The sequence below is a fragment of the Macrotis lagotis genome, chromosome 7 (assembly GCF_037893015.1).
Source record: "Macrotis lagotis isolate mMagLag1 chromosome 7, bilby.v1.9.chrom.fasta, whole genome shotgun sequence".
NCBI classification, from domain to species: domain Eukaryota; kingdom Metazoa; phylum Chordata; class Mammalia; order Peramelemorphia; family Peramelidae; genus Macrotis; species Macrotis lagotis.
The window spans coordinates 115048907-115074163 of NC_133664.1; the positions used below are offsets into that span (position 1 = coordinate 115048907).

Here is a 25257-nt window from a genome sequence, read left to right on the forward strand (position 1 = left end):
CTCATCAATTGACTCTTTCATTTGACACTTGGAGGCCATTGAAGGGTTATTAATGGGCCTAATTTCAATATTGTTGTATATCAGCAAATAGAAAGACCTTGAAGAGAGGGAGAGACATGGGAGAATGGTAGGTTGAAAAATACATACAACATTTAACAGTTTGCCATCATATATGGGTGTAGTTCTTGATGCCCCAAAACAAATACAATAGTAACAGCAAAGATGACTGATCAGAGATAAAATGATAATGAAAAGGATTTGAAATATAATGAGAATTACAAAAATGTGATATAGACACAATGTGAGCACATGCTGTTGGAAAAATGGAACCAATAGACTTGCTCAAGAGGATTTCCACAAACCTTGAATTTATTAAAAAATAGGAAGTGCAATAAACATGAGGTAAACTTGTAAGTGTCTAGGAAAAGATTTGAACTCATATTTTCCCAACTTCAAGTCTTGAACTCTTTCCTTTACACTATCTAGCTACTTCAAATGTCAAGTAAGTCATAATAATCTGGTCACTCAGCTATCAGAACAACTTAACATGGTCATTTTATTTAAGACAGTAATATGAGAAGTCATCATGACTTCACAGACACCAGAAGAACTAAATTCAATTCCCCTCTCTAGCAGGTGGACTTTATACACCAGTCTATGGAATTTAGACATTATTAGGGAGGCAACAGAAAGTTACTGGAAGGTTTCAAGAAGATGGGAATCCTGAGCAGTTTTGTGTATAAGGGAGTTCAATCTACTGGACAAAGGGTGAATTGTAACAGAGAAAGCTGCTGGGAATGAAATGTTATTAAGAAAGATAGTGAATCTCTCTTTAAAAGGGGGGCAGAGGAGAAACATTCTTTTCTTTTTTGCAAGGCAAATAGGGGGTTAAGTGACTTGCCCAAGGTCACACAGCTAAGTAATTATTAAAGTATCTGAGGTCACATTTGAACTCAGGTACTTCTGACTCCAGGGCCAGTGTGCTATCCACTGCATCACCTAGCCACCTCCAGAGGAGAAACATTCTTGTTCATCATAGATAGCTTTGGATGGTTGATGAGTTCATTTTGCCTGTCTCTCCACAATTACTAGATTTAAATGGGATTTGAGGCTTACAGAAGAATGACCTGAAGCTATTTCTATATCCATTCAAACCCAGAAATCACTTTAATGGGGAAACTATCTAGTTTAATTATCTTGGTAATATAACCAGATCATTACATGATTAGTTTATTTATGGCCTACCTGACTTGATCTCTCTGGAAGTAACTGAATCTTGGCCATTTCTTCTGTATGGTCCTTTTCCCCATATAGACCTTGTAACTATATCAAAATGTCTGCAATGCTTGATCCATAAAGGACTGACAAGGTTGGATGGTTGTATCTGATTTGGGCCCCTATCTATTTATTATGAGTGCCTGAGTATTGCCCTGCTCTTAGAAAGGATGTACCAGACTAACCCCCAGGTTGATGAAAATAGTGAAAACTGATCTTGCTTCTGGAAATACAAGAGTGTTGGGATGGAAGACTCAATGGGCAGAATTGGAGATCCAGTGAGATGAGCACATTAGTATCTGGAGCATAAAGGATTACTAAAAACCACCAACCCAAATAACTTGAATAAGCTATCTGTTAGTTACTAAAAGACAAATACCAAAAGTCAATGGAATACTAGGAGCCACTTTGTTTATTTGTGGTTTGATGAAGCAATTTTAAAGAATCAGGTTCCTAGTTGCTCTGCCCTAGGAAGTGTATTTATGAAACATTTGTATGGTTCATGATTATTCCCCCAATTAGAGATAGAAAATTCTTTTTATAATAAACCTGGGATCATGCTAGGAAAGGTCACTGTCTCTTATATGGCTCTTGGAGTGATCCTGCTTCCTCATGTTGTGGACAAAGAGACATAGAAATTCAAAGCAGTGTATTTTTCAAAAATCAGATTAAAACTGGCAGAAGCAGTCCTTAACAGAAAAAAAGACATATTTTGAATTGTGCTACTTGCACTCATTTCAAATAAGCAGCTAGGTGTCACAGTAGATAGTGCTGAGCCTGGAGTCAGGAAGACCTGAGTTCAAATCCAACTTTAGACTCTTCCTAGTTGCCTGACCCTGGGTAAGTCTTTTAACCTGCCCCCTCACTTTCTCCATTTCTAAAGTGGGGATAATAATAGTCCCTCCTGAGTATGGTTGTGAGACCTTTCTAAGGAACATTGCCAACCTTAAAACATGATTTAAATACAAGTTATTACTATTATTATAGCTACTATTTGTTGCACCTAGCTGAAGTAAGACAGGAGAAGAGGATGAGGACCACCAGTTCTTTCCTCAGCACTCCAGACTATCTATGATAGACATAATACAATTTAATATCTTGCAACTTGCAAAAGCATGGGTCTGAGGAAAGGAAATGCTATTTTTTACCACCTCTGCTGGCCCTGCCACACTAAAACTACATATATCTAGTGCCCCCCAACATTTCTCTCCTCCTATTCTCCTTTTTCCTATAGGCTCTCTCTCCTTTTAGTCATTACCCAGTTCCAAACAGTACAATTTTTCTTTGCCTCAAGAGATAATTCCAAAACATACAGATTCAAGTCATTCTAACTCCAGATGGAGGAGGTATAACATAGGAAATATAATTAACTACTGTTTTGGTGTTTGTCAGATCACCTTTCTCTTAGTACTCAGTGACAGAAGAACATAAGGGAATGGACTATTGTAAAAACTTTCCTTTAGCGGACTTGAGTAGTCTTGAGAAGCTAAGCCATTTTCATTTCTTAAATCCTAATGGAAGCATTCCTATCTGGTCTCCTCCCTCCCAAGGCTATAACAAGAACTCAGGAAATAGTGACCACTAACATAGTTACTGTTTTCTGAAGTAGCCACTGTCTGTGCTCAAATGACCAAATGTGGTCATTTGATTAGTTCATGTAGCTATTAAAGACAGGATTATCAATCCAATTCTTGTTCTTCATAAAGTTTTATTGTTGATTGTTGTATGGCCAGAAACAATCCTATCCAATGGTCTTATAAATCTGTGCCATTTATGGGACCATTAGAGTAGGTGGGTAAAGGGAGGATAAGGGGGGAGGAAAGGGAGAAAGAGGAGAAGGGAGGGAGGGAGAAGGGGGTAGGAGGGGGAAAGAGAAAAAGGGAGGGCAGGGGAAAAGAAGGAGGAAAGGAGAAGGAGGGAGAAAGAGGGAAGGAGGAAAAGGAAAGAAAGGGGGAAGACAGAGAGGAAGAAAATTAGAAGGAGGGGAGGGAGGGGGAGAAAGGAGATAGTAAAGCAATTTATAAACCTTAAAGCACTATAGAAAAGCTAGCTGTTTTTATTAGATATAGAGTGTATACTTTGTAGGTTCATAATTGTTCACATGTTTGGTTTTCCCCTTGAAATAGGACTTATAGAGAACAGGGGTCATATTTTTGTTGGGTTATTAGGTTTAATTTTTTTTTTTTTTTGGTGTACCCAACACTTAGTAAAAACTTGTTGCTAATGATGATAAAAATCAGGTCTCAGAACTGAGGAACTAAGTTCAAGTCCTCTTCCTGATACATTCTGGCTCTGTGACCCTACACAAGTCATTTAACCTCATGGTGACCAGTGTGGTCTTTAAGATCATTAATTGCAGAGTAGAAGTATATCTGCATGAGGAAGGGAGCATCCTCCCTAAAACTTCCCTATCTGGAAGAAATCATTGATGCTCCCCAATATTTAATTAATATCTGCATATTTGCACAACTTTTTGGACCCAATTCAGTTTTTTTAAAGCAAGGATTAATTCAGATAAGCAGCTGGTGAGAGTTTTCACCCCTTATTATTAATACTTTCCTGTCATCAAAAAGTCAATTGACCTGAAAAAGCTATTTATTTTTAGGTTCTTGCAAGGCAAATGGGGTTAAGTGGTGCAAGGCCACACAGCTGGGTAATTATTAAATGTCTGAGACCAGATTTGAACCCAGGTACTCCTGACTCTAGGGCTGGTGCTTTATCCACTGCACCACCTAGCCACCCCTGAAAAAGCTATTTTTGAATTCCACCTTAGCCCTTAGATAGAGCTGGTGTGAGCCTACTGCATAGCATGTTCTGTATCCTCAGAAGGGATGCAAGGGAAGTGTTGAACATATTTTCCAGAGAATTTTTTGTACAAAAAACTTTTTCATATGCTACTTTGGAACATAAAAATGCAATTGTGACATAATTATGTTTCAAGAATAAAAAATGAGTAAACAGAGAAGACAGTAAAAGAAAAAAATCCTTTAGTCTAAAGACCAATCTAAAAACACAAGGGGAGCTCTCAATCTCATGCTTCCAAGCATGTTGGGAAATGTATTACAGTACAGACAGAAAAAAATTGATAAATTCAACCAGTAGAATATAAGCTTATGGAGGGAATGGGCTCATTTTTATTTGATCTTTACATCTTTATCACCAAGTAGAATGCATTGGGCCCAGGAGGACCTTCTTAACTGCTTCTTGGTTTGGATTGTTTAATTGGAAGCTGAGTTGGATAAAACTCAATTTGATGTTAGGGTTGGCTAAGAATCTTTTGGTTTTTCCATCTATTTCCAATTTTCCCATTTTTATTCCCAATGTAGCACATGACAAATGGTGAAAACACAAAAATTAAAAAAATATATATATAGCTATTCTCACCTCACCATGGATGATGGAAAATGAGGAGGAAAATGATGGCTGTCAGCAATATAGTGGTAGTAAGCAGCTAGGCACAGATCTTGGCCCTGGGAGTGGGCTGTGCTAGCCCTCAGTTCCACCACTCACTAGTATTGTGATTTTAGACAAAAAAGTTTCACTTCACTCAGCCTCAGTTTTCTCATCTGTAAAATGAGGTGACTAGATATCAGTATAGGAAACCCCCCCCCATCTTCTTTTGGTCCTCTGAGAAGTGGAACAATTGAAGGCATGAAGTGTCAAAGGAGTGTGAGTAGAAAAGGTTTTTAAAATCATCCAGTTTGACCCCGTTAGCTTACAAACAAGTAAACTGAGGTCTGATAAAATAGTTGAATTTCTTGTTTTTGTTACATTATTTTTGTTCAGTCTTGACTCTCTGATACACTCTTTGTACCCCCTTTGGGGTTTTCTTAGCAAAAAGAATTTTGCCATTTTCTTTTTCAACCTATTTACAGATGAAGAAACTGAGGCAAATAGGGTGAAGTGACTTGCCAAGTATTTCACAACTAGTAAGTGTCTGAGTTCACATTTGAGCTCAGTCCTTCCTATCCCCAGGTTTGGCACTCTTTCCTCAGGACCACCTAGATGTCCTGTTTTGTTTCATAATTTAGTACTTTTATTGTAGATTACTCTGTTCCCTAATTTTTTGTATTAGTTTTCCCTCACTGATTCAATTGTAAGCTTCTTGACAGAAGGGACATCATTATATAATGCTATAAACTTCATGAAACCTTCCTGTAACAATTGTGAGTATGCTGGTAAATGTTCAACAACAAGCTTTTCATATAACTGACATACTTTTCAGTTTAATCTTCATTATTAATACTTTCTCCATCACTTTCTTAAGTGATATAGTAATATTAATCTTAGATTAAGATAATCAGCAAAATAATAAATCAAGCCATGAGGGTGGTATTTGCCATTATCTGAAATTTAAATGTTCTTATCGAGAATTTAACATCCTGCTTTTCAAAGCTAGTTAGAGCTAGATCTCACATACTACTGCCCCCAACACTTTCTCTTTTGACATCACATAGCCATTTGTCTTGCATTTTTCTAATTCATTAATCATATCTAATTACGTTTTATATTTATATATGAGTTTGCCTAGTACTAAACTGTAAGCTTCATGAGGGTACATACATGTCTTATCTAAATGTTTTAATCACCTCCAACATTTTGCACAGTGTTCTGTATATTGCAGATACTATATAGTTAGTGAGAAAGAAGAATGCACTGGGAGAAAGGGAAAGGGAGGGGTAGAATAGTATAAAATATTTCAAATAAAAGAGGCAAGAAAAAACTTTTACAGTATAGAAGAAGATGGGGTGGTAAGTGAACTTTACTCTCATCAAAATTAACTCAAAGAGGAAATAAAACACATTCTTAATTGGGTATAGAAATCTATCTTACCCTACATAAAAAGAAAAGGGGGAAAAGAATAAGGGATATTATGAAAGGCAAATCGGGAGAGGGGACAGAAACAAAACACTTTTGAGGAGGGGAGAAGGTGAAAAGAAAAAGAGAATAGAATAAACAGGGAAGGGGAACTAGAATAGAGGGAAATGTATTTAGCAATCATAACTGAAAAAATGTTGAAGCAAGTTTCTTTAATAAAGATCTTATTTCTCAAAAATATAGAGTATAGGGTCAAATTTATAAATATAAGAGCCATTCCCCAATTGATAAATGATCACAAGATATGACAGTTTTTCAGATGAAGTAATCAAAGCCATATAAAAAAATACTCTAAATCACTATTAATTGGAGAAGTACCAAATGAAAGAATTCCGAGGTACTACCTCTTAGCAAATGGCTTGGCTAAAGGAACAGAAAGGAAAATGACAGATGTTAGAGGAGATATGGGAAAAATGAGTCAATAACGTGCTGTTGGTAGAGTTGTGCTTAGATTCAACCATCTTTTAGAAAACTTTGATTTATGCCCTAAGAGCTATAAAACCATTCATAACCTTTGATCAATACTAGACCTTTATCCCCAAAGAGACTGTTTAAAAAGGCAAAAAAGAAAAAAGGATGTATATGTACAAAAATATTTATAGTAGTTCTTTTCTGGTGGCAAAGAATTGGAAATTGAGGAAATGCTAATAATTGGGGAATGGGCTGAACAAATTGTGGTATTGATTATAATGGAATACTTCTGTTATAAGAAATGATGAGCAGGTTGCTCTCAGAAAAATCTAGAAAGATTTACATGAGTTGATACACAGTGAAAAACATTGTCTACAAAGTAACAGCAGTATTATTTCGGGATGATCAGCTGTGAATGACTTAACTATTCTCAGCAATATTATGATTCAAGACAACTCTGAGGGACTTATGATGAAAAATTCTATCCATACCCAGAAAAAGAACTGAGGATATCTGAATACAAACTGAAGCAGACTTTTTTTAACTTTATTTTTCCTTTGGGGTTTTCTTTTTTGTATTTTCTTTCATAACAAGATTAACAAGGAAATATGTTTTGTATGACTATACATATATAGCCTATACTGAATTGCTTGCCTTCTCAATGGGGGGGGTGTGAGAAAGAGAGGGAAGGAGAGAGAATTTGGAACTCAAAGTTTTAAAAATGATTGTTAAAATTTTTTTTTACATGTAATTAGGGGAAAAATTAAATGTTGAACATTTTCATGAGAAAAAAGAAAGAGCTATTAGAAACCAGGAGGGATGGGAATTCAGAGAAGCCTGGAAGGATTTGCATGAATTGATGCTGAGCAAGATGACCAGAATCAGAAGAACATTATATACCATAACAGTGACATGGGGTTGATGATCAATCTTAGTGGACTTGCTCATTTCATCAGTGCAACAATCAGGGACAATTTTAGGGTATCTGTGATGGAGAATACCATCTGTAGCCAAAGAAAGAATTGTGGGGTTTAAACAATGACCAAAGATTATTATTTTTAACTTTTAAAAAGTCATCTTTTTATATAATTTTGCTATCTGTTATATTTTATTTTTTCCTTAAGGATATGATTTCTCTCTCAACACATTCAATTTTGATCAATATGGAAACCATGTAAAGACTATTAGACTGCCTTCTGTGGGGGGGTGGGGGAAGGGGAGCAAGATTGGGAAAAAATTGTAAAATTAAAAAAAAGAAGAAGAAAAAGAAAGAAAAAGTGAAGGATCCTAAGCCCCTGTTCCTTTCACTGAAGAAATTCCTCAGCTCAATTTCTGGCCACCAGGGGGTAACAGCAATCAGTGGGGAGATCAAAAGCAGCAAAGTGAACTCCCAGATGCCATAACAAATCAAAATAGAAGGGCTTACAAGGAGAAAGTGATGCTATTTTTTTCTCACAGAAGTCTAGAAATATATACTACCAGGACTTTCATGTAAGTCTAGAAATATATACTACTATGTAAGCATATCACATTTCATCCTATGATGATATTGTGGTTCATCCCAAGATAACAGAGATGATATGACCTTATCCTCAGAACTTTCAAAATACTATCATTATTTCTTAATTATAATAGTTTGGGGATAGACCTTGGCCTTTCAAGTACCATGTTCTAATTGCTATGTACTTCAATATATCAGGGTTGAATTTGATTGCTATTCAACTATCCATGAGTTCCAGGACACGGCAAATACCTATAATCCTTGATCCTGACTGGGCATGATGAATCTCCTAAACTGGAGAGTTCTGCTACAATGGGCTAAGATGATTAGGTGCCTTCACTAATAATTATGCCAAAGAGTTATATTAATATGGTAAGCCTTTGAACATGCATATGTAAGGAGCAGGTCAGCAACAGGAGCACCAAGTTGCTTAAGGAGGGGCAAATTGGCCATAGTAGGCAAATAGAACAAAGCTCCTACGTGAGATCTGGCTAAGTTGTCCCTGAATTTCTAACCTGGGTAAGATGTTCTTTGTTGTTCAATCATTTTTTTCAGTCATGTCTGACTCTTTATGATCCCATTTAGGATTTCCTTGGCAGAAATACTAGAATGGTTTGCCATTTCCTTCTCCAACTCATTTTACAGAGGAGAAAACTGAGGCAAATAGGATTTAGTGATTTGCCTAGGGTCACACAGCTAGTAAGGGTCTGAGACCATATTTGAAGTTAGGAAAAAAATAGTCTTCCTGATTTCAGGCCCAGTGCTATCTTCACTGCCCTACCTAGCTGCCCTGGGTAAGATGAGGGAAACCTAATTTACTAATAACAGCAATAATAATGAATCTTTTGATCTGGAGATCTCCTCAAATCCTCTTGTGTTTTCAGTCAATGGAGAATATTAAATAATTTGGGAAACAGCATGGTGTGTTGAAAAGAGTGCTAGATTTAGGAGTCATAGGAGCTGAGTTCAAATCCAACTCTGCCACATACTGCTGTGTGACCTGGGGAAAGTCACTTCTTAGCCTCAGTATACTTATTTCTAAGATGAAGGAATAGTCAAAATGATCTCTGGGGTTTATTTCAGTCTAAATCTAAATCTGGGATCTTATAATTTGGCCACAGAGAGTGATGTTTTAGTACTCTCTTCCTTCCCTTTCCCCCTGGAAGAAAGAAAAAAATCCTCAAAATAGCTGTTAAGGGATATTTGTTTTTTGAAAGAGTATAATTATTTTTTCATTATGCTATATTATGGAATTGCTTTATTCCATAAATTAATTTTTTAAATTCAAAAAGAAGGGGGGGAGAATGAAACCAACTTTTCAAAAACAAAAAAAGCAACCTAAACCCATTTAATCTCAGTGAGGGAAGGACTCATTAAATCTCACTTTAAAAATCTATTTTTTTTTGGTCTCGTCCCCAAGTGCTATTCTGTTCATGTGCTTTTCCTTCCTTGCCCTGGAGTAAATGTTTCATCCAAAAGTTAAAATTTGAGTAGAAGAGTTCCTAAAACATACACACCAAAAACCCTACCCTAATTTTTGCTCCATTTCAACCTGTGGGGGGAAAAAAAGCTCCTGCCTCAGTACAGAAAATGTGTTCACAAACCATCCGTAGTGTTGGCCGATTTCCATATAACCTAATATGGCTAAGAAAATGTTTGAGTGCAGCTGAGCAAGTGCTGCCAAACTTGACAGCTTTTTAGTGAGGAGAATGCCACAGAGCCCTCTGTTTAGACTCAATGTAATTTTGGTTCTGAGGCAGCGATTATCCATTCACATCAACTAAGCCATAATAGTACTTCTGTAATGAAAACCAGATACCTGCCCCTCTTGTCCACTGACAAGGAAGATGAAGAAATATCAGCCACCAAAAAAGGTTCTTGGAGTTTGTCTATTGAGCATGTTGTCCTTCTTGGGATATAGAAGTGACTGGGATATTCCCAGCCCAGAAGTTCTGAAGAAAATGTCCTGCTTTGCAAAATACTTACTTCTCCTTCACAGGAAGAGGAAAAGCAAAGGAAGTCATTGACTTTTGGATTCATTCCCCAGCTCCCCCCCCCCCCCCCAGTTAAATCTAATCTTGTAGAGAGCAAATAAACACCTGTTTATCCTTAGTTAAGGTCTTTGTTTTTTCAGTGAAAGCAAATCCCTAATTTTTGTCTATGTATCTCTAGTACCTAGCCTAGGAATTACCATTGTTCTTTTAAAAAAAATTGATTAGCGAAAGGAGTTAGTCTATGATTTCATCAGTATAGACAACTCATGGCAAAGAAACTGCCTCTACCAATATGAATTATGCAAGGTCTCTTGGAGGTGAAGGCCTATGATCTAGCTCATCTTGGATTTCATTAATGTAGACAATTCAGGGCAAAGAAACTCCCTCTACCCCTATGGATTAGCCAAGATATTTTGGAGGTGAAAGTCTATGATCACACAGATAATGGAAGTCAGATACAGGACTCTTGAATCCAAGGTTAGATCTCACTATATCACATTGCCTACCACCTTGAACATGGGAAGCACTTAATAAACTTCTTTTTGGACTGAACCTGTTTAAGTCCAAACTCTTCTTCACTATCAAACCTCCCCTTTCTGATCCCCATTTTCTGACAGCAACCAAGCACCATTCTCTCAGACACCCAGACCTGAAAGTTCAGCTATAGGACAGAGATTCAGCGCTAGAAAGGTCCTCAATGAATATCTAAATATTGGAATATAGAGTTAGAGCTGCAAAAAACTTCAGAGGTCATCTAGAATTCTGTAATTCTACAGGTAAGGAAAATGGGGCCACTAGGTAGAGCAATAGCTAGAACATCAGGCCTAGAGTCAGGAAGACTTGAATTCAAATGAAGTCTTTCTTACTTGCTAGCTAGTTGTGTGGTCCTAAGCAAGTCACTTACCCCAGTTTGCCTCAGTTACTTTATCTATAAAAGGAGTAAATGGAAAACCACTCTAATATCTTTGCCCCCAAACCCCCCCAAATATGGTCATGAAGAGCCTGACATAACTGAACAACAGTTGTGCTAAAGGCTTTATAGATATTATCTCATTTGTTCCTCCTAACAACCCTAGGAGGAAGTACTATTATGAGCTCTATTTTACAGAAAAGGAAACTTAGGCAAATGGCAGTTAAGTGATTTACCCAGGATTATCTTGAATGGAAATAAAATTGTTTCATGTTGCCTCTTCCATTACACTGTGAACAGTCCTGGAGGATTGTTGTTCTTTTCTTTTCTTTTAATTTGCTTTCCTTTGTAAGCCCAGTACATAGCACTGTGATACTAATTAATCAACTAGCATGGTTGTAAGCCATGATCTAGGTGAGGTGTGGGGGATACAGGTCCTTAATAAAGGGCACCCCTGAAAGAAAGAAACTCTATGGGAAATGCCCTATGGACACATGGAAAATGAGGAAGCAAATTAAAAAAAAGAAAATGAGGAAGCTTCCTAAGATCATTTCTGAAGTTCTTTCTGGCACTAATCTGGGAGTATTAGCTTCATAATCTTCATTTTCCCTTTTATATAATCAAGGACTTTGGGATCTTGTTTCACTTCATAATACTGTCTTACACAGATCTAAAAGTTTGGTCTCAAAAATTCATTATTTTGTTTGGGAATGTCTACATAACTTTTCCAAGAGCATGATTACTAAACCATTTTTTAATGAACATGCCCTGTTCCTCCTTCCTCTCCCATTTATTCTCCAAACAACTGCCAAACTTATTTTCTTGTATTATATTCTTTATATTCTCTATTCAATAAATTTCAATAACTTCCCAATATCCTTTGGATCATATATAAAATGTCTCTATTTGGCATGTAAAGCCCTAGCTCCAACTTCCATTCCCAGTTTATATCTTCATGCACTCTACCATCCAATCAAACTGGCCTTTTAGCTATTCTTTTGACATCTCTCATCTCTGAACATTTAGCCCCTTAAGGTTGCAATGCTCTCCTTCCTTAATTCTACCTCTAAGAATCTCTCATTACTTTCAAACTCACCTCAAACACGACCTCCTATATGAGGTCTTTCTTGATCACACTGCTATTGCCTCCTCCTATAATTATCTTGTGTTCATTCATGCATTCATTCATTCATTTTGAGAGCTATCCTCAAAGAGTGTTTTTCAGAAGTTTAGTCTTTCCTACCCTTCATAATCCTATGGACCATATCATGCCATTATTGTCCATGGGGTTTTCTTGGCAAAGACACTGCAGTGATTGGTCATTTCCTTCTCCAGTGGATTAAGGCAAAAGTTAAGTGACTTGCTCAGGGTCACATAAGTTAGGAAATGTCTGTGACTGAATTTGAACTCAAGGCCTGACTCTATCCTCTGAACTCTGGAGCTACAGAGTACCTAGCACAATCATGCTTAACAAATACTTCTTGAGTTGTGCTAATTGCTGTACTATTAGAATTCAGGTTCACGTATAAGTGATTCCCTTAGGGAAGATAGCAAGCATAGGCTTAATTCAAGTAGCAAAGTGGGCAGGAAAAAGAGAGGATATTTTGTCCTTTTGTGAAACCACAGGATGGATGATCCTGCCTGACTGAACTGGAAGAAAAACTCAAAGCATTTTGTGAATAAAATGTTCTTGTCAGAAAGACGGTGAAATACGGGCACTGAAGGAGGCATATACCTTTAGACAGTCACTAGATTGCTAAAGTGTACTTTGTTACAAAGAAGGATTTTCATAGTGAGGTGGAAGGTTGGGAAGAAATGAAAACAATGTAAACATTTTTAAAGATACAAAATTTCTCTCTCTTCTTGTTAAAGATAGTATATGAGGAATAGCTTGGGACTTGGATAAATTCTCCTTACATAAATTTGAATAGAGTGCTTTTCCTCAGATTGAGAAGTCTGGCCTCTGAGAATTGGTATGAATATTGTTGATTAAACTCTTCAAGTACTAAAATTATGGAAAGTGCAACCCACTGAATAATTTTTCACTGTAATTATAATTATATTGGTTATTATGTCATTAGAGCTATTTATATTAATTATATAATTATGAAAATTGCCCAGACTAACAACCAATTTCAAATGACACCACTAAAAGATAAATCCATACTTAAAGAAGGTCCAAGTAATAAACCCCCTCACAAAATGGAAAATTAGACCCTGATAGTTTACAAAATTAAAGTTAACAGTACTATTTTTACTCACTCTATTATACTTTTTTCTTTTTTTTTTTTTTAGGTTTTTTGCAAGGCAATGGGGTTAAGTGGCTTGCCCAAGGCCACATGGCTAGGCAATTATTAAGTGTCTGAGACTGGATTTGAACCCAGGTACTCCTGACTCCAGGGCCAGTGCTTTATTCACTGCACCACCTAGCTGCCCCCTCACTCTATTATACTTTGATATTCCACAGTCAAGATCTAAAACACATATATTTAAATCTCTCAGAATTTTCAGTTTATCTACATTATATCTGTAAAATATTTTCTGCCTGTGACTCAAAAATTTTTATAATTATTTCTTCAAAAAATGACTGGTACTTTAATTAGATTTTTAAAAATTTGAATAATTACAGTTCTGTTAGCTATTAAAATTCAGAGTGGGAACTATCAATTAGTAGGGATATAATAAATGTAGATTTTCAAAGATCATTTGATGAATTTCACTCTAAGTACTAAAAGAAATGGCAGAAGATGAAGTGACTATGAGAGAGTGTATGTGTATTATTTCATCATGGATACTCTTCTTAAAAATTTGTAAACAAAGCTTACAAGGAAATGAACATTTTCTGCTTAGAAGCCACTCCTATCTTTTATCTGTTTACTCCTTTCCACTAAAAAATTGATATTAAGATTCTTAGCATTTTTAGAAAATTATTTGGAAGATGGGGGGGGACTAGGAAATCTCCAGAAGTTCTGACAAAGCTTTATAAGTAAAAAAAAAAATTGGCATTGGACTTAGTAAATATAAGGAATACCCTTAGGGAAAAATAATTCAAGCTCTACTAACTGAATGGGTTAACTAAATGAAAACTAAACTATGGTTAGTTTATAACCCAGGAAGCCAAGACCTAGAAATCATTGAGGTCTCACCCTTGAATATACTAGTCTAATGTATTGCCATGGTCAAAATGCCAAAAAGACAGCAGAATACAAATCATTATGAAGAAAATATTACCAATAAAACAGAAAGGCACAATGTTTTTCTATTTTTTTAAATTATAGAGTTACTACACTTGAAATTCTAATTTTGATTTTTCTTAAGGAAAAAGTGGAAATAGAATAGGGTTACAGAAGGGGAATCAAAATAATCCAGGAACTGAAAATGTAAACTTATATATGAATGTGTTATTTCCATTGTTAGGGGCAGCTAGGTAGCTCACTGGATAGAGCACTGGTCTTAGAGTCACGAGGACAGGAGTTTGAATCCAGCCTCAGACACTTGACATTAACTATGTGACCTTGGACAAATCATTTAACCTTGATATCCTCCCATCCAGGGTCATCTCCAGTTGTCCTGATTCATATCTGGCCATTGGATCCAGATGGTCTGTGGAGGAGAAAGTGAAGCTGGTGACTTAGCACAGCACTTCCTCAATTCTAATTCATGTGCTTGTCATGGCATCATTTCTCTGATGTCATGGTCTTCTTTGAGAATGAAGGACAAACATCATCATTTCACTTATTAGAAAATGAGCTCCTTGAGGGCAGGGACCTTCATTTTTTTTCTTTGATTCCACAGTGTCAGCACAGTGACTGGCACATAGTAAGTGGCTAATAAGAGTTTGTTGATAGATTAGATAGACTTTGTCATGAAGCCAGAACTCTCATTCATCATTCTGGAAGGTCTAAGACTGAGAGAGGATATGATTAAAATTTATAAAACCATGAAAATAAATTGGTAAAGGAGAATATCAACTGGTTCACCAAATCCTGGAATGTTTAGATGATCTTTTTTGAATCTGAATGAGATAGTTCAGAAAAATAAAGAAAGAATTATCTTACATGATGGGTAGAAGAAATATGCAATAATCATTATTTGAAGACGTGACTTTGGTTGAAAATAGAATCAATCAATCAACAAGCATTGATTAAACCTACAGTAAATGCCAGGCAGTATGCTTGGTGCTAGGATTAAAAACACAAATAAATTCTCATTATTCTCAATGACTTTACATTCTGATGTATAAGTATAAAGAGATTAAATACAAGTAAATAGAAGGCAATTAAATATGTCAGTCTACTGGGAGGAAATCAAAATGTAAATAACCATGCACATACCAGATGGAGACAGGACAAATTGGAGATAATCCTAAAGGGAAAGCGCCTAAAGGAAGCATTAAGGAAGATCAGCAAAGTCTTCTGGAAGAAAACAGAATTTTAGCCAAGACCTGAGATTCTCAGAGTAAAGGTGCAAGAAGAATAGAAAGGTAGGAAGGGGTCAGGTTATGAAGCGAGATAAAAATCAAATAGGGAATTTTGTATTTGATCTTAGAAATGATAGGGTTGATTGAATAAGAGAGTTGACATGATTAGACCTGACCTTTAGGACAACTGATTTGATAGCTGAGCAAAGAACAGTTTTGGGGAGTGCTTATCATTATAGATATGAACAATTAATTTTCTATTTTCTCTTAATACCGTTTTAAAAATTGATAACTATAGGAGATCTATTTTATACTGCCAGGAAATAACTTGCCTCACACAAGACTTTTTGACCACATAACCATGGAACTTCTGCCCTTACTCCATAGTTTTTTTTTTTTTGGATAAGAAAGACACTTTCCCCATCTAGCTTCCAAAGATTTGCTTCCTTTGTCTCCTAATCTGACTCCTAACAGTTGCTACCAACAAAGGCAGTTGGGTGGTACAGTGGCTAAAACACTGGGTTTGGAATCAATAAGACTCATATGCCTGGGTTCAAAATCTGACCTCAGATACTAACTGTGTGACTGCAAGCAAGTCACCTAATCCTGTTTGCCTTAGTTACTCATCTGGAGAAAGAAATGGCAAAGAAGGTCAAGAAAACCAACAGGGTCATGAAAAATGAGATACTTAGTACTAAAAACAGAAATAATTGCTAACCACTTCATCATGGAAAATCTGATGACGTCCTCTCTTTGTGTTTTTGGTTTGTTTAAATTCATTAGCTGGACATAATGGCTAATTCTATTGTTTATGGTAAAGGCAGCTTGTGTACCCTATTACCTTAGTTGGCACAGATCTCTAGAGCTCATAAGGCCCCTGGGACCAAGGAATCTAGGGCTCCATAAGCCCCACTCCTTGAACTCAGAGACTTCATATTGTTTTCAACTTGTATTTTCCTTCACACTCAACTTATTCCTTCTCAAATTGTGTATACAATTTCAAATTTTTTCAAACAGATGATACTGCTCACTGACTCCCCAATCATTAATTGAGATGAAATAATTGGCACTCTCTGACCAATGAATGGTACCCCACTTTCTCATGTCTAGATGTTTGCTCCACCTCTATCTCTTTATAACCTCAATGATTCATCCTTAGATATACCTTCCGAGTTCAGGATGCTTTCCAATTCTAAGTCTTGCAATAGAAAAAGTAATACTTGGTACCTTTAATAAATAACAGCATACACTTTTATTTACAAATGGGAACAAGATATGGAATCTCATAACCTATTCTTAGTATCATAGATTTAGAGTTGGAATTGAGGCCCAGAGAGGTTAAAAATGACTTACCCAAGGTCACAAAGATAATATGAGACAGAGTAAGGAATTAAACCTAAATTCTCTATCCTCAAATGTAGTGCTCTTTCTAATATACTATGATGTCTCCACCTTTTTTATTATTTCTACTGCAACTGGATGTAAAGTTATCAATATAAAAGAAAGAAAAAAGAAAATTTTGATTGAGAACCAGTTATTTCAGTAGCCATTGAAGACCTGGACTTAATAATTGACCACCATTGAGTTTTTTTAAGCTGAAAGAGTACAAAAGGACCTGAAGGCATTTTAGTGGCAAATTGCCATCCCAAACAAATTGTAATATGTAAGCACTAAAGAACTGAATTACTCCTCCAGGATTAGGATTCTTGACAGTGAAAGTATAAAAGAGTTACTGTAAGGCCTAGAAAATGGCATATGAATTCAGAAATGACTAAGCTTAAATTAGTCTCTCTAATCTTGCACTCTAATGACATCTAAACTGTTTTGTTTTTCTTAATGGGCCAAATCCTCCTTCTGGTAATGTTGTGGGAATTCAGTTTTTTAAGGGAATTTAAAAATCACAGAGTATTTGCTTTATATGTCCTATTTCCATAAGGGATAAAGGGGATTAAAACATGTTTTTTTTCCCTCTTTGGCTAATGGTTATTTGATATCATGATATTGGTGGTTCAAAGAGGCCAATATCAGTCTAGGAAGGAAAACAGACTGAGTCAAAAAAATAGAAAAAAATTCCCTTCCCCCACCCTCAAAAAAAAGATTGAGTTAAGTATCTTTGAAAAAATGGAACATTTTTCAAAGAGAGACATCAAAGGCTTGATATTTCAGAGAGTTTATTTTGAGAAGCTTCAGTCAAAACAATTTGGGAACGATGAAATGAGTCATTTAAAAAAAAATGTAACTTTGTCTATTCCTGCCGCATTTTTGGTTTGGTGGGAGACATCTTTATTCCACAGGATTTTAAAAGCATGTTTAAGATTCCATAGGTTTACCATTACATCACTAATGGCTTCTAATGAGATCCAGGCAATAGTAAGAGAGAGGAAAGAACAATCCAAAGGGGCCAACATGGCATTATACACTCACATAAAAAGTGAAACATTCTGTATGTTTTCCCCGCACTATGCCCACCATGTGGTTTAAGAGTGAAACATTTAGTTATTCAGCTGTTTGGACTTATAGTAGACAATATTCAAGGAATTGGAAACAATCATGATTGGCTGAATATTTTACTTTTCATCTACATGTTTCAGATCATTTGGACATGGTTAAGTGAACAATTGTTGAATGATTCTTCTTAACTCAGTCATTTAATCAAATTTGAGACTTCCAAAATAATCTTTCCCCAATAATGTTTTTGGGTTTTGATTTATCTGAGTTTTGGCTTCAGCTATTTAATTAATATTGCCTTCACAGAGAAAAATAAGTTGTCATCTGGTGATAATGCCTTGAGATGAGAGCCAATGAACGGGTAGACATTGGTATAAATAAATTCTGGGCTTCTAGAACATGAAAAAAAGTCTTGCTTGTCAATTAACAATAGGGAAGAGGTCCTTTTTTAATACTATATTGGTTGTATAGAATTTCACAGCATTGTCAGTAAGGATAAAGATTGAAAAAAGGTCACTATGTAATTTATGTTGATCAATGGATTTAAGAATTATATGACCAGGTAAATATTCGACTATTACTCAAGGAAACATTGATTGCTATGAGGTTTTGAAAACTGTATTCTTAAGGTTTTTTGATTGTCATTAAAGGTTTGATAGGATCATAGATTTTTAAAATTAGAAAGAACTTTAGAGGTCATCCAAATCTGTTCCTTCATTTTATAGTTTAGAAAACAGGCCCAGAGAGGGATATTGATTGGATATGAGAGATGAGAATAAGGAGAAGAGGATAAGACCCTGATTTCATTCCTGGGTGATTGGAAGGATGATGGTATAACAGGAGACACTAACATGGCAGTGAGGAAGAGAAAAGGTTTTATGAGGAAAAGATTTATTATTATTTTTGGTGAGATTACATATATGATCTTGGAGGTAAGCTAAATGTGTTTTCAGAGGCAGCTAGGTGATGCAATGGATAGAGCACCTAGCCTACGTTCAGGAAGACATCTTCCTGAGTTCACATCTGACCTCTAACACCTACTAGTTATATGATTCTGGGCAATTCACTTTTCCCTGTTTGACTCAATTTTTTCATCTGAAAAATGAGCAGAAAAAGGAAATATCAAACCACACTTCAGTTTCTTTGCAGAGAAAACCCCAAATGGGGTCACAAACAGCTGGACACAAGTAAAATGACCAAATAACATCACCTAACATATTTTATAGTTTTACCCTCAAGGGTATTTATTCTTAGAACTTTTCCCCTTCGATTCATATTCTCTACCAGGAAGTATTAGAAAAGCATTAGTGTTATGCATTACATATCCTGAGATTCAAAAGAATTATGGATCTCAATATGGACTTGCCTAGATTTACGATCACGAACTCTATACCATGAACTTCCAAGTCAATCAACATGCATGTTCACATAGGTGTACATACAGGCATGTATGCACATAACAAGTCACATTTTTATAATGCTTGAAAGTTTGCAAAGTACTTTTTAAATATCACCTTTTATCCTGACAACAACCCAGGAAGGATTTTACCTCCATTTAACAGATAAAAGAACTGAAGCAGAAAGAGATGAAGTGACTTTCGCAGGGTCACACATATTAGTAAATGTGAATCAGTTTAACTGATTCCAGGTCTAAGTGCTCCATGCAGAACACCAAGTAACTTCCTCAAACAAATATGGTATCCCAGAAGTCTTAGGCAAATTTACTACACTAGGACTTCTAGGACACCCTTTATAATATATAAAGAAGAAAATAGTCAATCACTCCAGTATCTTTGCCAAGAAAACCCCATGCATGGATAGTATTGGCATGCTGGTGTCCATGAGGTTACAAAGAGTCAGACTTGACTAAATAACTGAACAATAATATATAATATATAATAATGGGATATGTATAAATATAATGCACATATATATTCATATATACATATTATTAGAACAATTTAAACTTCAAATGATAGACACAGATATTTTAGAATAACTAAAGAATATAGAAATTCTAAGATAGTTTTCCTCTCTAATTATTATGGAATTTTTCCTTCTAATTTTTTCAATTGATATTAACTCTATATATACTCAGATTTAAAGATTTTCAGCTTTTTTTCCATTTAATGAGTTCACTCCAAAATTCCAATTCAATTCTGCAAATATTTACCATGTTTATTTTTTACTTTAAGTGAAAGACCCTAACCTGACTGCACCTCAACTTTACCCAGCTGTTACCCAGCTCTAGCAGATCTTCCTATTCTAGCTTAAGGAATAATTTCTGTGAGTACTCCTTACACTCCACCATCTTTCACAACTTTCTTCTCTATGTCCTTCATTCTCTATTCAAAGGCAAGAAAAAAAGAAAACATTTTCTCCATACAAAGGTAAAAATAGGGAGGAGAAAAAAAGAGAGAAAATACACATACATTAATCAGCAAGCAGTCTCATGTCTGTTACCGACTGGTATATTATCCTGCATTTGTATTTTTTCTCTAAAAAGACACAATGGACTTTTTCCCTCTGGTGTTTGACTCAAGTAGTAACATAATACTCAGACTTATCATCACACTTTCCCAGGCTGAAGGTACTTCTGGACTTTTTCAAGAGTAGTCTCAAAAGAAGAAAGTTGGAAGTGCAATCCAACAAATTAAATCCAAAATGTGTGAGTTGAGATCCTTTCTGTTGGGTCCTAGGAAGAATCTAGTAGTAGCTGGAAGGATCCTCAGAGACAATTTAGTCCAGTGGTGCCAAAGTCAAATAGAAATGGGAGTAACAAATCTGTACATAAGATCCCTGTGAATAAAAGCAACTTAATTTTTTTTTTAGGTTTTTGCAAGGCAAACGGGGTTAAATGGCTTGCCCAAGGCCACACAGCTAGGTCATTATTAAGTGTCTGAGACCAGATTTGAACCCAGGTACTCCTGACTCCAGGGCCTGTGCTTTATCCACTGAGCCACCTAGCTGCCCCAAGCAACTTAATTTTTAAATGTAATTTTTTCGATGCTTCATTCATTCAATTATATTTTGAGTGTTGTAGGTGATGACCACAGACCAATTAGCTGACACCTCTGGTCTAATCCAACTCTCTTATTTTATAGATTAATTCTATGGTCCTTTAAAGGGACAGTAACTTATCCAAGGTCACACAGCAATAGTAGAGCTAGGATTTAAACTCAATTTCACTCAGTATAAATTCAGGGCTCTTTCTGTTACAATAATATCAAGAGATATATGAATTAACAATTTTAATTAACCTAAGGTAACAAAACTTTGACTTTGGTATATTTGAAAACTCTTGGTATTTTCCTTAGATCATTCCATTTGTGTTCTTTTTAGGGAAGCAAATTCCCCAGATTCATTTGCAGGAGTTTAACTAGTACTCATGAAAACTCCATAACAGAAATAAAGAGCACTTAACTAGAGGGCTATTCAGTGCTCATGGCGAGGCTGGGCCAATATAATAAAAATGGCAACACAACTAAAAAGTAACTTAAAGATTTAGTGCTATATTAAACCAACAACCAAAGGAATATTTTACAAGGCTAGAAAAAATAATAACAAGGTTCATTTTGGGGAACCAAAAAAATATAAACAATTAAGGGAAATAGTGAAAAAAATAGTACTTCCAAGAAATTAACAAATCTATTTTAAAATAGAAAAATAGATTAGAGAAACAGATCAGTCAAGAATCAGAAATCATTGAACTCAATAATACAGTATTTGACAATTCAAACAACCACATGAATTCTCTTTTTTTTTTTAAAGTTTTTTGCATGACAATGAGATTAAGTGACTTGCCCAAGGCCACAAGGCTAGGTAATTATTAAGTGTCTGGGGTCACATTTGAACTCAGGTACTCCTGACTCCAGGGCTGGTGCTCTATCCACTGCACCACCTAGCTGTCCCCCCCACATGAATTCTTAATAAGAAATTTTTAATAAAAAGAAAAATGAAAATAATAATCAAAAAACAAAATAATGCTGAGATTTTATTTCACCCTAGAAAACTGACAAAGATAAGTAAAATAAGAAAAGTCAGTGTCCAAGAGGTTGTGGAAAGAAAGACACACTAATTTATTGTTGGTGGAGCTATAAATTGGTCTAATCATTCTAGAAAAGAATTCAGAGCCACATAAATAGAATGACGAAGATGTCCATACTTTTTTACTCAGAAATTTGATTGTTAGGCATCTACCCCAATGCAATCAGTGATAAAGTAAAGGCCCTTGAACACTAAAATATTTATAGTGGCATTTTCTTTTCATCAGAAAAGAACTGGAAACAAATGGGGAAATGATAAATAAATTTTAGAATATTATTATGCTGTAGAAATGCTGAAACTAGAAAAATCTATGATGACTTCAATGAACTAATCAAAAAAGTGATATAAGCAGAAACAAGAAAACAAAATGAACACACTTCAATCGTATAAGTTAACAACAGAAGCAACAAACAATTGAAAAGGAATGCTGTGGAATTGAAATGACCAATCTTAGTTTAAAGAACTATGAAATGATATTTCTCTTTATTCTTTGCAGAGATGGGGTAATATGAATATGGAACATTGCATATTACTTCAAATTTTTCATTATGTTGGTTAGTTTTTTGAAGTTTTTCTTCTTTTCAATGTTTAATTTTGATGTCTTATGGATAATATATATTCAACCTATAATGGGAAATGTATATATTTTTTAAAAAAGATTTCAATAAAAGATTAGAATTTTAAAAAGTAATTCTACTGTGTTCAAGTGGAGCAGCTAGATGGCTAAGTGGATAAAGCACTGGGCCCAGTGTTAGGAAGAACTGAGTTCAAATACTGCCTGAGACATACAGTAGTTGTATGACTGTGGTCAAGTCACTTGCCTCTGTTTGCCTAAGTTTCCTCATCTGTGAAATAACCTGGAGAAGGAAATGGCAAACCACTCCAGTATCTCTACCAAGAAAATCCCAAATGGGGTCAGGAAGAGGTAGACACAACTGAATAATAACTGTGTTTAAGGCATAAGGTGCTGGGAACACCAAGATTAAAATGGGGGTGGGGGGGGCATGGGAACTAGTCCCTGCCTTTAAGGCATTTACCTTCTAATAAAAACATAACATATGTCAGCATATAAGTAATACAAGATAATTGGGGAACATAGAGATCACTACTTTCCATAGGTGGGGAACCACCTGAACTAATTCTTGAAAGCAGCTAAGTATCCTAAAAAAAGGTAAATTTGAAGAATTTAATACTGAATAGTTAGAATGGAAGAGAGATTGTGTCTATACATTACAGGATTAGTTAGGTCAATTCCTCAGCTTTTCAGTTGAAGTTTTTCAGAATCAGAAGTTTATAAAAACAAGAGACTGAGAAAGAGGTTAGAGTTCATTTAATTCAGTTTCCCCATTTTACAGTTGAGAGAATAGAGCCTCTGAATGCTATATGTCTCTAGAAAGAATGTGAGATCCTTGAGAACAGGGACTATTTTATTGTGGTCTTTGTATCCCTACCTAGTACAGTCCCTTGCAAACAGCAAGAACTTAATAAATGCTTGTTGATTTGATTTGAATTGAGTTAAATAAGGAATCCAGGGTCACCCATCAAATGAGTGGTTGAGCCAGGATTAAAACCTTATCTCCAGCTCAAAGGCCAACAATTTTTCCTCCCTAGAATTTCTTTAATGCAGTACAGATGTGCTTTAGCCATTTATGGTTGTTGCTATATAGTGCCATGTAACTGTTTTGACTATTTTTCTAACTAGTCTATCAGTTTTTGTGGCTTCATGTGATATAGTCTACAACTCATTCTAAGGTATTCATTTCACTGTCCAGATGTTACAAGGTTAGCTTTGTTGTAAGAACTTAAAACAAGGAAAATATTAATATGTCTCTTTATAAATAATCATTTACTGTAATTTCTCCCCTTCCCCAAAGGGGAAAAAATGACTGGTATTACTGGCATAGTAAATATCTTTCTTTTCTATTAAATAAATCTAGAAGCCAAATCTCTAAGGGTAGTTCTCTAATTCTGGATGAAAGTTAAGATGTAAAGGAACAAGAGAATACCACCATAGCCAAGTGTTTGTTTTAACAAAATGACATAAAAACTCAGTATTAGATAATCCAATGTTTATTTCATTGAACAAAATGCTTCAATTATCTAATATTTTTCACAATGTTATCTGGTTAAGGTGAAATTGTTTTTTCCAATCCTTTTTACCAATAAGTTTGCTTGCTACTTTTTGTTTTTATACCTGTCATTGTTTTTATACCTGTCATATACATTGTCATTTACTTTTAACCCATCCTCATCTCACTGAAATGTTTTTGAAACAAAGAAATCATTTTAATCTCACTAACCTTATATATTAATTTTGTCTGACAAAAAATCATATTCCACATCTGTAGTCCACTCACCCACCCATCCAGTCTTACAAAAAAATTTTCCATTATCTTTAGGAACCACAAAACTCAATTGATCTATACACTTTACTCAATCTACATCTAATTCCAGCATTATCCTATTTAACCATCTTTATTTTCTTTTTTTTTCCTTTTTTTTTTTGCAAGGCAAATGGGGTTAAGTGGCTTGCCCAAGGCCACACAGCTAGGTAATTATTAAGTGTGTGAGATGGATTTGAACCCAGGTATTCCTGACTGGTGTTTTATCCACTGCTCCACCTAGCCACCCCCAACCGTCTTTATTTTCAATTGATACCTATTCAAGTAAGAAAAACACAAGAAATTACCTTTAATGTGTAAAAGAAGTGTGGATCAAGGATTAGCAAGCAGCAAAATGATTTCAAGACTTGTTTCTACCCTTACTCTCAGGTCAAATCAATCAGTCACAGTCTATCTTCTTGATTCATCAGAGACTCTGAAGTATCACTCAGTCTAATCTACTATTCTGTATGAAGACAGACCACCCTGAATAGTTTAACTAAAAGTTACATTCAGAGCATTTCTCAGAAGTTTCCAGTTGCTACACATAGAGACATGACTCACAGTTTTCCTCACTATGCCCAAATTCCCAGGAGTGAAGAAAATTAAATAGGAGTGAAGAAAGGGGAAAGACAGTATATATTAATTTTATTTGAGACCACTGTCTGAGATTCATCAAACCTATTTAATTTCCTTCTGTCTTGCCTTGATCTCCTTCAGGCTCTAAATATGTGGGCCAGCACTTAGTTTCATATTTGTCTTAAACCATTCTTTGATGACATATTTTCTCTGTGAAGTCATTCTGAGAATATTGTATTGCTCTTTAAGATGACTTTATAATTGCTGATTAAACTTTCTGAAGCTTTAGAATCACAGTTCCAATGACTTTTGGCCTGGGTTAAGGGTAGGAGGCTCAGAGACCCTCACTAAACTATCTGGAAATATCATCAGTGTTGGTCATGTTGTGATTTTATTGTGTTGATTTTGTGACC

At 35.4% G+C, this 25257-nt stretch overlaps 1 pseudogene; it reads right to left on the reverse strand.

Moving 5' to 3' along the window:
- LOC141492914 (alpha-enolase pseudogene) overlaps positions 1-25257 on the reverse strand; it is a 64160-nt pseudogene that overhangs the window by 14514 nt on the left and 24389 nt on the right.